Here is a 13732-nt window from a genome sequence, read left to right on the forward strand (position 1 = left end):
CAAGAGGACTGTATAATTGGGACATGGGAGGCATTCTATTTGGTGGTTTTAGGGAAAGGACAGTCACAGGATGGAATCTATGTCTTAGGTCATTACATTTTGGGCAAAAGAGAAAAAAAAATCTGCATTAACAAAAGAGATGCTGTTGGGGAGGGAGTGATAGCTCCTCCACACTCCTCTGCAGCACTCTGTACAGAGTAGGGGATGCCTGCCTCGGTGCCTCCTGCGTTTATACACTTGTGACTTCATGAGCCCCATCCCCTTGGCATACAGTTTTTAAATACAGATAACCACTCACCACAGAGATGCCATCCCCTACTTTAATTTTTAATTGTCAGTCTTTAAAATTGGTATTTATTTTACAGATTCCATTGAAAAATGTCCAGATCTAAAAGTTTCAAAATCTAAGAGAAATACCCTCTTCTTGATCTCAGCTGTGAACATCCAGATTAAGATCAGGGACCACCGCGTTTACACTGGCCTCTCTCAGCACTGTCAGTAAAGAGCATGATGGTTCTCTGCCTGCTTGAACTTAATGATCCTCTGATTATAGCTGTAAATCATTTGTATCTAAAGGCTGATTCATAACATTTGGTTACAAAAACACTTTCTTTCCAGTAAGGAGCATGATACTTTTTTGTTGTTTGCTTGTTTTCACATCTTTTGCTTTCTTGTGGATCTTAAAAGTTTTCGGGGGTTGAAAGGAGAGAGAATACTTTCTGTATCTTACAGCTGCTATAAGGCTAAGTTAGGTTAACACAAAAAAAGCAAAAACTTGCCTGTGTTTCTCTTGTCACATAATGTTTGGAAACAATACCCCAGGAATCAAAAGAGCAGAGTTGGATTTATGCCCGCTATTAGCAGGCTGCAGTAGCACCTTCATTTACAAAATTGGAAATATTGTATCAAGAATGTTTTTACTCAGTTTAATTTTATATCAGTTAATTGATTTAGAAAAACTTTATTCCAGATTTTTGCCATAGGAAAGTACGATGGTTAGAGATGGAAAACTACCTTGAGAAAGAAAGAAAATAGTCTTGACTTAAAATAGGTCCAGAATGACCCCATGCCAGAGTTACATCAGCCCTGCACTGAAGAAAGTTGCCTGCTGGCTATGTACAATGGACAATGAAGAATTCAATTTTAATTTTTGCATTTTGAGCTATGTCACACATCTGGCTATGCTGGCCTTCGCTGAAGCTTTGGATGTGACAATAATGACTATACAAACACTGGGGCAAGTGGAAATTTAAAAACAAAATGAGAAATTGTGGAACAAGGCGGTCAGATATCTGGGTCATTTAAAAACACAGATGCACTAAATGAATAGATACAGGCAATGTCTAATGATTTAGAGGAACAAATTTATATAACAATTACACTGTATTTCCATTGGCAAGTCCACCCAGAGTTGATTCCTCAAGCGCTTTTGTTATTCTTAAATTCCAAAGGTTGATAGGTTTTTTTGTTTTTTGTTTTTTTGCCCTGAAATCTGTATTTTATTAAAAACTTTAGTTTGGGGAATTCTTTACTGCTGGCTGAAAGAACTCATGCATGCCCTCGGGTGTCGTAACAGCACATTAATGCAACACTACATGAATCAATGGCACCACACACATATACTATTTTAAAAAGAAAACAACAGCATATTCCACATGTGTGTTGTCTGGGCAAGTGAGATCCTGACTTGGCAAAATGCTCCATTCTGAATTCAGCAATCCTGAAACCAATCCAGTTTGTGCACTTCACATCAACAATAGCGAACACTGATTGAGCAAAGGTAAGGTATTTTATGCAACCATCATTTATCACCGGAATGTATAATGGGAAAAGAATGAGACACCGTGCCAAAGAGAAACATTCCTTTAAAATTAATTAGCAAGCTTCTTAAGAAACTTATTAAAAGGATACACACACGCAGACCTGCATCAATCAACCCAACCCGCCAGCTCCGTGCATACAACAGGAGCTCAGCCACAACCGCTGCTGCTTTGAACACCTGCCAGGATGTCACCCTTATGTGGCTCTGTTCTTTTATCCAGAGGAGCTTAGAAGAGATTATCTGGATAATTTGTAGAAAGCAGATTGCATGTTTTGCTTCTCAAGCCTTGCTTCACGGCTGGTCTGCTCAATCCCTGCAGCGTGGACTGGGAATGAGGCCACGGGTGGCTCCCTTGCTGGGGAGACTGACTTACCCAGCCCACGACCCTGGACCACACCAGGGTTTGGTGTGCTGGATGGGACCATGAAGAGCACTGGAAATATGACCCCAGTCTTGCCGTCAGTGACTTCAGGCGGACGTCTGTGTGAGGCATGCGGGTGAAACCGGTGAAGACACATTACCAAGATGAGGAGAAGACCCGGAAGTGAAATACGCGGAGAGAGGTTGGGCAGCATGATTTCCATTGTGTAAAACGCCCCTTCCACTAGATGGCCTTGGGTTATTTGAACTCTCTGAAAATAACTCCTACTTTATCTTGTTTTCATCTCAAAATCGCTATCTACACAGACTGGAACTCTTTTTCCTTGTTCTTACCTCCAAGGGAGACAAGTCTCTTCACTGTTCTAAGGATAATCCTTTTAACTTTGCCTTCAACTTGAACTCTCCACAGTGTTCAGAAGACTGAGGAATTTTCTCTCTGGGAGAGTAAAGATGGCTACACTTTCTTTGCTACTCCTCTCACTGAGAGGTGGCACCGGGTTCCTTTCTCCTTGAATCTGACCTGGCCTTAGGGACTTGACTGACCAATAGGACGCAGCAAAAGTGATGCTTTAGGCTTCTGACATTTGGTCTTAAGAAACCTTGCAGTTTCGCCGGACCTCCTGGAATACTTCTTTGGGACTTATGGGCCACCATATAAGAAGCTGGACTACCCCGAGAGACCAGAGAGGCCGTACATAGGCACCCGGGTCAACAGTCCCAGCTACACAGCCTTCCGGCCAGCCCCACCAAGACACGTGACCATGCCAGTGGAACACCACTGAGTGACCTCTGTTGATACCAGATGGGACAGCTGAGCCTTGCCTCACTTCCAGACCTACAAAATCCTGAGATTCAGCACAATGGCTGTTGTTTAAAACCACCAAGTTTTGAGGTAAGGTGTTATGCAGCAGTAGACACTGGAACAGAACTCTAACTTTTAATTTTTAATTTTTACCAATTCATTGCCTTTTCTTACAAATCCACTCAATTCTTCCCTTTTGTTAAAATCTTCCCTCGGTCCAACCATATTGTACAATAAAGCTCTGTTTCCTTCAATGGTAACCAACTTCAGAAGACTAGTCCACTGCATCCATGTCCTCATTTCCCACTCTTTAAATACATAGCAATCTGGCGGTCACAGTCTCCATTCTAAAATGGCAGGATTTCAAAGTTGGTGGGGACCTTAAAGCCCACATCATCCAGCCATATGTTCTCTACTGGATTCTCTTCCATAAGGTCCCTTCTTAGTTGTAGGTGTCTTGATGATGCATTAACATCTCAAGGGATGTGGCACTGGGTGCCACTCAAGGACACTCATTCTATCTTTGGCTATCTGAGATTATGAAGGATGTGCTCTGCACAGAATCCTGTCTCTTTAAAGCTTTCCTCCATTGGTCCTAGTTCTCTTGCTCCTCATTACATAGAAAAAGCCTAATCTCTCCAATCTGGGGGCACTGGGCAATCATCCAGGTGACACATGGATTAGGTGGTGGCAGCAGAGGTGGAAAGAAGAGTGTATCTTACAGTTCTTCCAGGAAGAGACATCTTAGTGTTACCGAAATGTGTACGCATCTTAAAGCCGATGTGTCAAGTCCCAGGCTGAGGGTCACAATCACCCTTTGTGTTCTATGATGTCATTTAGCTTAGGTCTTGAGCCACGACCCCATCTAGCTGTGGGGAACGTGGAGACAGTGGAGTACAGGATGACACAGCACAGACGTGCTTTAGAGCCTGGACTGTGGAGTCAGACTGCCTGGGCTGGACTCCTGGCTGCAGTGTCTCTCATCTGTGTGAACGTGAGTCGTTTGGCTACTGAAGTTACAGCCACTTCCGGGGAGACTCACTCACGTTCACTTACTTCACAGTCCAATTCAGAACTTAAACAGAGTCAAGTTCGGGTTCTGCCCTTCGTACTCCTTTTCCTGGGGCAATATCTAAATCTAAGAAGGCCCATACGTGTCACGGCATCCAGGAAGAGACATCTGGCCCATCCGTTTTCTCCAGCCTCCCCACTAATCCTGCTCATCTGTTTGGGGAACTTCGACCCATACTGCTTTTGCTGTTGACATTGCTCTGCTTCCACAGCCTCCAGAACATGGAAGTGACGTCAAGTACATTGATGGTGTTCCTTCCACAGGACACCAAGGCCTTTCTGACCCCCTCCCAGGGCAGTCTCTAGGGACGCAGGGAATTTTTAAGGTATCTTTCCATGCTGCGCAGACATCTCAACAAGCTGCTGCTGCTACCCCTCCACCTTCATGCTGCTGCAAGAGATCCCTGTTAGGTGCGACTTTCCTTGGAATAATGGGTGGAATCCAGCCTGGTTCCCCTGTATGGTGGCATTTCCCCAAACACTTCTGGGGGTTTACATCATCTCCCATCTCCAGGGGCACTGGGGCATGGGTTACCTTCTCTGGAGTCCTTCAGCATCTCAGCTGCAGATTCCTCTCCTGCCAACAGCCAAAAGGTTATCTCCTTTGGGACATGAAGCTTCTCAGACATCACCCTTCATTCTCACCGACCCTACTAAATTGTCAGGCATTGGCTCTTGGTATTCAGAGCAAACCTTAAAGACATTTTTTTAAAAAAAATCTTTTAAAAAATTCTATCTTGTAATTAAGCCAAGCAAAACAAAAAACCAACCCTGGCTCCACACTAACCTTTAGGAATCGCACAACCCAATCTTAGAAGTCAATTGCCAAGAATCTGCTTCTTTGTTTTCTGCAATTAGCTTGTAAATGAGGTAAAAAGGAATTACAAGAATGAAAAAACCTGGGTTAAAATTTTAAAAGACGGTCCTACTCTAACTACACTTGAGTTGGTAGTGCTTACTTTAATCCTGAAAACCATTATTAAATTAAATTGGTGGTATATCTGACATCAATGGCACAGTAGGAATGAGGAGAAAATGTAATTCAGAGGTAGTTTCTATGCAATTTGGTATAACAGAGTGGTTAAGAGGGTACAAGCTGGAGGCGAGCAATCTGGGTTTAAATCCTGGCTTCACATTCATTGGGTGTCTCTGAGCAACTTATTAACTTCCTATGCCTCAGTTTTCCCATCTGTTAAATAGTGATAATAATAACAACGAATTCATAGGTTGTTATGAGGATGAGATGTGTTCATAGACGCAGAGCATTGGCACAGTGTCTGGCCCAAAGTAAATACTCTAGCAGTGTTGGTTATTGTCACCTGTCGGATGTGGAGGGAGGTAGAGGAGAGAGGTAAGGACAACTCTACTAGTCAGATTTACAACTAACTTGCTAGTTCTTGTGGTGGAACTAGAAGCAGTTCTCTTTCCTCCAAATCGCTGTGCTTTTCCACAGAGAACACAGATTCGTAAGGCAAGGAAAAGACACAAGTCTAATTTAATTCCATCTTCTTGAGACCTAGTGGGATAGAAGAGCCAGTGTCCTCAGTTTTTTGGCAAAGAGAATTAGAGTTACCATTTTTTACCACCCAGGGCAGTGTAAAGGGTGGTGAAGAGGTCCACAATCTGCGGATTTCTAATCTGGCTGGGAGAAAAGCAGTATCTCTTGGATGCTTTGTGGGGTCCCCTCCACTTACGAGGCCCCGTGGGACCAGTCTTGACCCTAACCACGTGAGGTCACCTCAGAAAGCTTGGCTGCCCAGTATAAGTAGCTCACAAAATCCTTTACAATATATAGCTTAGAGTCAACCACAAATTTAAATTTAAAGCTAGCCCTGGTGCTTAATCAAACTGTTGTGATACAATGAAGCTATTGGGGACAGCTTTATTTTTGCAGCTTACACACTTCAGCCACTTTAGGGAACAGTCTGGGGATCAAAGGCCATTTCATAACCAAGTGGTGTTTGCTTGGGCTTCCTAGTGGAATTGTCCTGTGAACATTTTGCAGATGAAATGATTCACTTCACCGGCTTGTGCAGCAAAGTAGACGGTGGTGACATTTACTGAGGTGGAGAAGAGGTTTGGGAAGGAGGTGGGAGTCCAAATTTCAGTTTGGATCTGTTGCACATGAAATGCTTCTGAGAAATCCAAGTGGAGGTATTAGGTAGGTGTAGAAATCAGATGCACTTTTAATAAACGTCGGAGCTTTGGTGACTTTTGTTAAGTGAAACCCTGAGGCAAGAAGAAACCCATCCAGAAGAGACTGTAGGAAGAAGAGTTCCAGCATTGGTCCCAAGACACCACGATGTGTAAACGTTCAGGAGAGAAGGAGCCTGTGCAGAAAATGAGAAGCAGTAGCCAGGAGAAAACCAGGGCCTGAGAAGAGAGTTCCAAGGAAGATGGAGAGGCCAGTCAGGTCAAATACTGCTCAGAGAGTCAGGGGAAGTGAGAAGTAAAAAGTGTCCATGGAATTGGTCAGCACAGTCACTGCAATCCCTGCACGTTGAACTGAATGCACTTTCAGTGGCGTGATGAAGCAGGCTTCTGATTCAGGGTGGGTTAGAGGACGAATGGAAGTCAGGGAGCAGAGACATTCTGTGTGGATAACTCTGCAGAGAGGCTTAAGAGGAAGGATAGAGGAGAGAGCAAGTAGAGAGAAGTGGGCTCTGAGAGGGAAAGGAAGTGCTGAGACCTCAGCAGAGGGGGAGAGGAGGGAAACAGATCTTGTCACACCAGGGATTCACACTGTACTTAATATCAACCGAAATCATTATGTAGTTTTCACGATGATGCTGTCATGACTCCAATCCTCTGCTCTAATACTACTGGCCTTTAAAAAAAGCCTTTGCCCTATTCTCTTCAGTAAGGAATTCCGTCTGTCTACAGTTTCAACTATCAATTTATGCAGCTGACGACCCACACTAACTCCTCTCTGTATCCCACCACCATTTTGGGAGATGGACATCCCATCTTGAGTCTCACCAGTGTCTCAAAGATAACACGTCTCTATAAAGAATATACATTTTCTCAGTCAAGTCTTCTTTACTCCCTGATTTCCTTTAATGGGACATCCAGATACTCAACACTCAAAACCATATCTGCCTTTCCTGTCACCAGGAAACTGTTTCATAGTCTCTGGCTTGGAGCCCTTCTCTTGGTGGTCCCCTGCCCAGACCACTCTCCCCATCACTTCCATCTGTCAAAAGCCTACCCATTCTTTAAAGCTTATGATATCTGATCCAGGAAATTTTTTGCTGATCCTTCCAATTTGATGTGATCTCCTAACATTTAAACCTTCTTGTATATATCTCTTAAATTAGATTTATTTGAGTGACTCTCTTATCTACTGGATTAACCTTTAAACTTACAGGCTTCATTCATCTTACTCATTTTTGCATTCCTTGTGTTAGATTCAACAGGCACTCACCAAAGTTTAGTTTAATTGGCTCAAATTGTTAATGAATTCTCTAGATGAGGTGAATTTTTCCAGTTGTATGCAGGCAAAATAAATAATAATTCACTGGAAACTTAAGAATGCACTTAACTGGAGTACAGAAATGAGCTCATATGAATATCAAGGCACTGCCAAAAATTGCTTTTCTTTCCTGGAACAAGTATTTATTTAACTTTTTATTATGGTATGGAATATTTCAAATATACATAAAAGTAGAAAGAATAGCATAATGAACCCCCATGAACCCATCATCCAGTTTCAACAACTCATAACATTTTCCCAATCTATTTTCATCTATTCATCAATCTCGCTCCCATTTTTTTTTCCTGGAGTATTTTATAGCAAACTCCAGACATCATATCATTTCACTTATATATCCCTCAGCAAATGCCTCTACCAGATGAGGTTTTGCTCTGTAATTCAACCACAGGTTGGATCTAATGAAATTAATTCTAATTACTGAATATGACTTAATACCTAGTCTTTGTTTCTACGACCTTAGTTTGTTGCAATCATTTTATTCAAAGAATGCTTGATTTAATAGTTGCAGTCTGTTTTAAACAACTTACCGCAAAGCACTAATTTTTGATTCTTTTAGCACATGTGCTGGAAGAGGTTAAGGAGAAAGGAGATATTCAATTTCTGACTTACTTAGTTTGTGTGATTCATTTTCTTCCCTTTTTCCGTGACTGCTGTTTTGGATCTTTCTCATTAGGATGTTTATCAAAGAATGGGAAAGGAGAGGAGGTGTGGCAAAAGCTGTGATTTGTCCCACAGTATCTCTTGACCCCCTCTTCTGTACGGATAGGCGTACTGGCACAAGGCTAAGCACGTAAAGATGACATTTCCTAGACCCTCTTGCAGTTAGACGGCCATGAGACCACGTAACTCTTTGAACGAAAGTGATGTGTGCCATTGCTGGGTCGTGCCTTCAAGTGGCAAGCATGTGCCCTCTTCTCTCTTATACCCACTTCTTGAGGGCTTAACTGCAGATGGAGTGTGGTAAGCCATATGCCACCAAGCAGATGAAAAAAAAACCCTGAAAGACCCAAAAGCAGCCAGATGAAAGAGCCTGGGGCCCTCGCTGACCTCACGAAGAGGCAGCCTGCCAACTTCCAGACCATCAGTTTTAAACTACCATTATTTTGGTATCTATTACAACAGCTGTTCTGATATCTTAATTAAAATAGAAGGTAAAACTCAGTAATGTCAGTATTATAATTTTCTAAAAATCTACAAGAGTTTCTACTCCCAACATCACAGAAAATCAAATATTCTTTACATATGTTTTCAATGATTACTAGCTATCTGTCTTGGAGTATGATGATCAGCTGACAATAGTGAACTGAGTGCACACTATGAAAATTGAGCTTGGCTGGATTTGGTTCCAGGCAAACTCTTATTTGAGTCCTCCCTTGCTACTCCCTAGCTATAAAGAAGTTATTCAAACTGTATGACACTTTAAAAATCTATAAATTGGGAATAACAGAGTTCCCTAGAAGATGAATTATAGAGAATGAATAATGTATATTAAAGGAGTCGACATACTACTTTGCACATAGAAGTCTCTAGAAAAGGCTTTTTTTTTTTTTTTTTTGGTTCCCTGTGCTCATAAACCACAACGGTCTGATGATGTTTTCCAATTCTCTACATATCTGTAGCCATTCTGGTCTTCAGCACTTGTTCAAAACAGCTAAGTTATCATTGGACACTGATTAAAGTCCTTGGAATTTTTAATGCCATTTTTTTTTTCCTGAAGGCTGTGAGAGAAGCTACAGGAAAAACGTGTGGACCTTATCTGTGAAAAATCACGGACCTTATCTTATCCCAAGGATTACATGGCTGCTTAGAAGAAATGCTGACTAGCAGCGTATTAGTTAGGGTAACAGGAGCTGGTCTAATCACATCTCAGGTTTATTCTCCTTTCCATAACAACAGATGTTTCTGTTTGGCAGTGAGGCTCTGTTCCATCTAGTTACTCAAGGGTCCAGACTGGCAGAGTCACCAACCAGCCCGGGAACAAGGGATAGAAGGATTAAGGGGCAGGTAGTAGGGGACCAGGCCTGGAAGTGACTTCATGACCTCCACCCACATTCTATTGTGTCATGAGTCTTAGAGTCAGACCTAACTGCAAGGGCTGTTGGGAAATGTAGTCTGGTGAGCACCAAGGAAGAGGAGAAATTAATGTGGGATCTGGCTAGCAGCCTCTGATGTAAGCAGCAAGTTAATCTGAAAGATAATTTACTGAATTATTTTATTTAGCTTCAACTTGAGTAGTGAGAGAATACACTTGGGAAAACTTGCTCAAAACTTCTAGTAATAGCATTTCACCAAAACCCTTTTATGATATAAGAAACAAATTTAAGAAAGATAGTATTTTAAAGAACTGGTCAGAAAAAAAATTCCCTGAACACCTCCAAGTGACGTTAGTAAGTAATACTAATTACTTTAAAAAGTTTTTATGTCTGAAGACCTAAATTATTTTAGTTAGAGAAAGACTCAAGCCTTGGATCATTTCCCTTTAGGAAAAAATAAGCACTTCTGTTTAGGGAAGCATTTGAACTTTTAAGGGCTTCTCAGAGTCGTTAACTTCAAGTTGTCTTTTCCTAAACAATGATGTCCTAGTTACTGAATCAACAGCACACAGGTGGCCCAGAAATCACACACACATTCATCATAGCCACTGTCGGAGTCTCTGGGATACATGGTGAAACTTGCTAAGAGGCTGCAGACGATTATGTTTCATATAATGATATTTCCAGAAATAAAGGGGATTACACATTAATAAAGCAATGAAAGTATGCAGGTAACCATGACGACGGCTGCAAATTCAATAACATTTTATACTCCTGAAAAGTTTCTTCTTTTCTTTCCTTTTTTTATTGGCAGAAAGATTAGAGAAATTATGAGAGAGAACTGAGAAGCATTTGTGTCTCATCTGTACTCTCATACCTCCAAGGATGTCACGGGCATGCTTAGCACATTCTAATACCGACTTCACAGCAGCCTGAAATGGCTGTCCCGGTTCCTGCCCGCACATTCATCTTGAGAAACGGTCAAAGCAGGGAGCCCACAGTTCAATGTCTTCAAATGACATCCATCACTCAGCGAACTAATTCTCCATGTGAGGTCCAATTTCATCTATTTTCTAAAACACATTTCTCTTTTTGAATCCTCACAAAAACAAATGGCTTATTTCTAAGGGCACATCCACAGAAATTTCAGAAGGCTCTTACATACCTAAATCAGGTTTCAGAAAATTTTAAATGAACACCTATAATCTAAATCACTCAGCCTTCCAATTAATCAAATGTTTTTATTTTTTAGACATCACAAATAGGAAGTATCATTGTAAAGGTTCCCTTCCCCACCCCTCAAGAAATGCACAAAACAAGTAACTTTTTACCAATGGTCCGCATATTCTTCTATGATTTATCCTTACTACATATAGATTAAAGTTCAGATCAATATAGAAAAACATTCTAGACGACAGCACATTAAGTGGTAACAAGAACACCAAAGGCCATTATGGTGTAGCTGGGAAATCCGACCCTGTGGAGGGCATATGTCAGAAACAGCACCTCTTCCAAAGGGAGAAAATGTAGGGTCACAAGGAGGTGAGGCCAGAAAGGGAAGAATTATCCATCCCTCAAAGGCTGCACCTTGATCTGCCCTTATTTCTGGCTCAAGAGAAAGATGAAGAAATACATCTTCCCTCACCTAAGGAAATGCCACATCCATGAGATTTTTTAATGGCCTTCTGCTTTTCAGGTGGGCTTCTTTTTTCTCTCCTGTTCGTCCCCTTGTGATCACGGCCCCACCCCTCGGCACCATGCGCGCTGCTGTCCTTGTCTGATCGGACCTCCATGTGGCCCAGGATGCGGCTGGGCGGGCCCCGGAAGTGCTCCGACATCCCGGAAGTGCTCTCCTCTCTTGGTTCCTCTCCACCTTCCCCCGGAGCTGTTCCCCTACGCCTGCCATGGCACCTTCTCAGTTTTTCCTCCTTGTCGAGTGGGCACTGGCTAAGGCTCCACTCTCAGGCTCTTGCCTCCCCTCCTAAATCCACGCTGTCCCTGTCAGTCCTTCTCCCTCAACCCCGGAGAAGGAAATAATTGTCTGACTCCGCTTTCCCTCTAAAACCCCTCAGTCACTCCCCAGAGCCATTAGGATCAAGTTCCGTCTCCTTGGCCAGAACACTGGGCGCTTCCGGCCCAGCCCTGGGTGACCTCCCAGTGCCACCAAATTCCTCGTACCTTTTCTGTAGTCAGATTACTGTCCACACAGCTTGTCCAACATACGGTGGTATTTTCCGTCTCTGCATATGCCGTTCCTCCAGCTCGGTCACCCTTTCTTTTCCCATCTCTCTAATGTGTAAATCAAATCATCTTCCTCATGCAAAACTTTGCCCTGCTTCTTGTTTCCTAAAAAATAAAGCCGAAACTAGTTTTTGGTACATGGAGCTTTCCTAGATCCAAGACCCTGCTCATTTCTCGAACCACAGCTACAGTTGTGCCCATATCTTTTACTTCTCTTCCAAATAACACCCATTTGAGTTCCCTAAGCTCAGCATGAATGGAAATTCTCCCCCAATCACTGCATCTACTTCCAATTTCAGCTCCTGAAAACTGGTCACTAAAGCTCTTTCCTCCTCCAGCCTTTCTTGGAGCTTTAATTTTTCTCCCAGGATTGGCTCTTCTTTCTCAAGAAGAACAAAATCAGTATCCAGCACAGCCCCAAGCACAAGAGTGTTAAGTTGCTGTTGAGCCAATAACCATGAGTGGGTTCACCTCTTACTCTGACTCCTCCTCATTCCTTGGGGGAGACCCAAAAGTTCTGCTTCTCCCTCTTTCCAGTGTGAAAGACAGAGAGGACCCTTTTCCTTGTCCTTCTGCCAGGAAGAGCCACAGATGTGCCCTGAGAGCCTTGGGAGCTGCTACCACAGCAGTAATGACTGTGAGTGTGTTGGGGGTCGCCTGCCAGGAGATAGAAAGATCAAGCACATGTCTGGATTCTCCAGGGATCCTGAGGTTACAGCAGGACAGGTCCCACAAGAAAACAAGGGCTGCCCAGAAGGGTAAAGAAGACCTTTAGGTTTCTGTCCACACATTTAACTATATAATTCAAAATTATCCAAATAAATATGTGGATTAAAGAAATTTCTAAGTACATCCTCCCATCAAGTTATTATCTCCTGATTTGAGAATATCTCATACACAAAAATAACCATTTGCATGTGACTTCTCCGTCCTCTGGGTCAACAGAGTAGGGGATGGGCAGGAAGAATGAGTCCCTTCTAAATCACTTGCAGTTCTTACTCGCCTGCTTCTGCATTTTAGTGATCATACCTGAAGCAATTTATCTCTCTTTTATAATCCTTTTTCTTTGTCTACTCTTTTCTTCCATCTCTTGCCAAATTACCAGGAGAAAGGTTATTTCCCCATTAACCACTTAAATTCTCTAACCCTTCTATGAAGTGCGAATAATGATAAGGTTGTGAGGATTAAGTAGACAATATCTACAAAGTGTTTACACAGCAAGAGGGGGAGTGCGATGTATGCTAGCTGTCACCATTGTCCTTTATATTCCATTTGTGAGTGATAAACAGAAGACAATGTAAGAGATAAATTTCTATTAAGGAAAGGGACAGTGGTAAGTCTTATAATGAAGTTAGTATATATGGCCAGAGCATCAACGTCTTCATCCTCTTAAATAAAATAACCACAACCGTCCTTCAGAATTGCTATGATCAGTTAACAATCAATCAGCACTTTCTCATTCCTAAGTGCTAGGTCTAGGTCATGTGGAAGATACAAAAAAGGAGCACCAAGGAATTCCGGAAGTCATAACTTGTTCTTGTCTATTTGTGTAATGTAAATTCTAACTATTTCTCAAAAGGATAAGGCAGCTTGCAGTAAACACAAAGTCAACACAAAGAATCAGGCAAAAAAAAAAAAAATATGGTGGGAAAGGAGAGAAAACTGTACTGGAAGCTGCAGGTGTGCCGGCTATGGAGTGAGAACACTAAGTGTGGCATCAGAGGAGAGGCAGAAGTAGCCTGCACTAATGAAAAGGAACATGTTAGCACCAGGAAAGACAGCGCTGTTTCCATCATTAAATTCTAGGAGGAGATTATTGCATGGACACTTATATAAAAAATACTGAGTTGAATAATAGGAACTATCTCCAGGGTCGTTCTGCTGATTGG

General features: G+C 42.3%; 1 protein-coding gene across 3 annotated transcripts in view; it reads right to left on the reverse strand.

Moving 5' to 3' along the window:
• The window catches only part of AIG1 (androgen induced 1), a 220018-nt gene that overhangs the window by 109041 nt on the left and 97245 nt on the right, over nucleotides 1–13732 (reverse strand). The window contains exon 4 of one of the 3 annotated variants that reach the window (XR_006728587.2): nucleotides 11781–11948. The exons of the other annotated variants lie outside the window; for them this stretch is intronic. The gene's annotated coding sequence lies outside the window, so the exon portion shown is untranslated. The remainder of the gene's footprint in view (nucleotides 1–11780; nucleotides 11949–13732) is intronic. 3 annotated transcript variants of the gene reach the window in all.

The sequence above is a fragment of the Camelus bactrianus genome, chromosome 8 (genome assembly GCF_048773025.1).
Source record: "Camelus bactrianus isolate YW-2024 breed Bactrian camel chromosome 8, ASM4877302v1, whole genome shotgun sequence".
In the NCBI taxonomy this organism is placed as follows: domain Eukaryota; kingdom Metazoa; phylum Chordata; class Mammalia; order Artiodactyla; family Camelidae; genus Camelus; species Camelus bactrianus.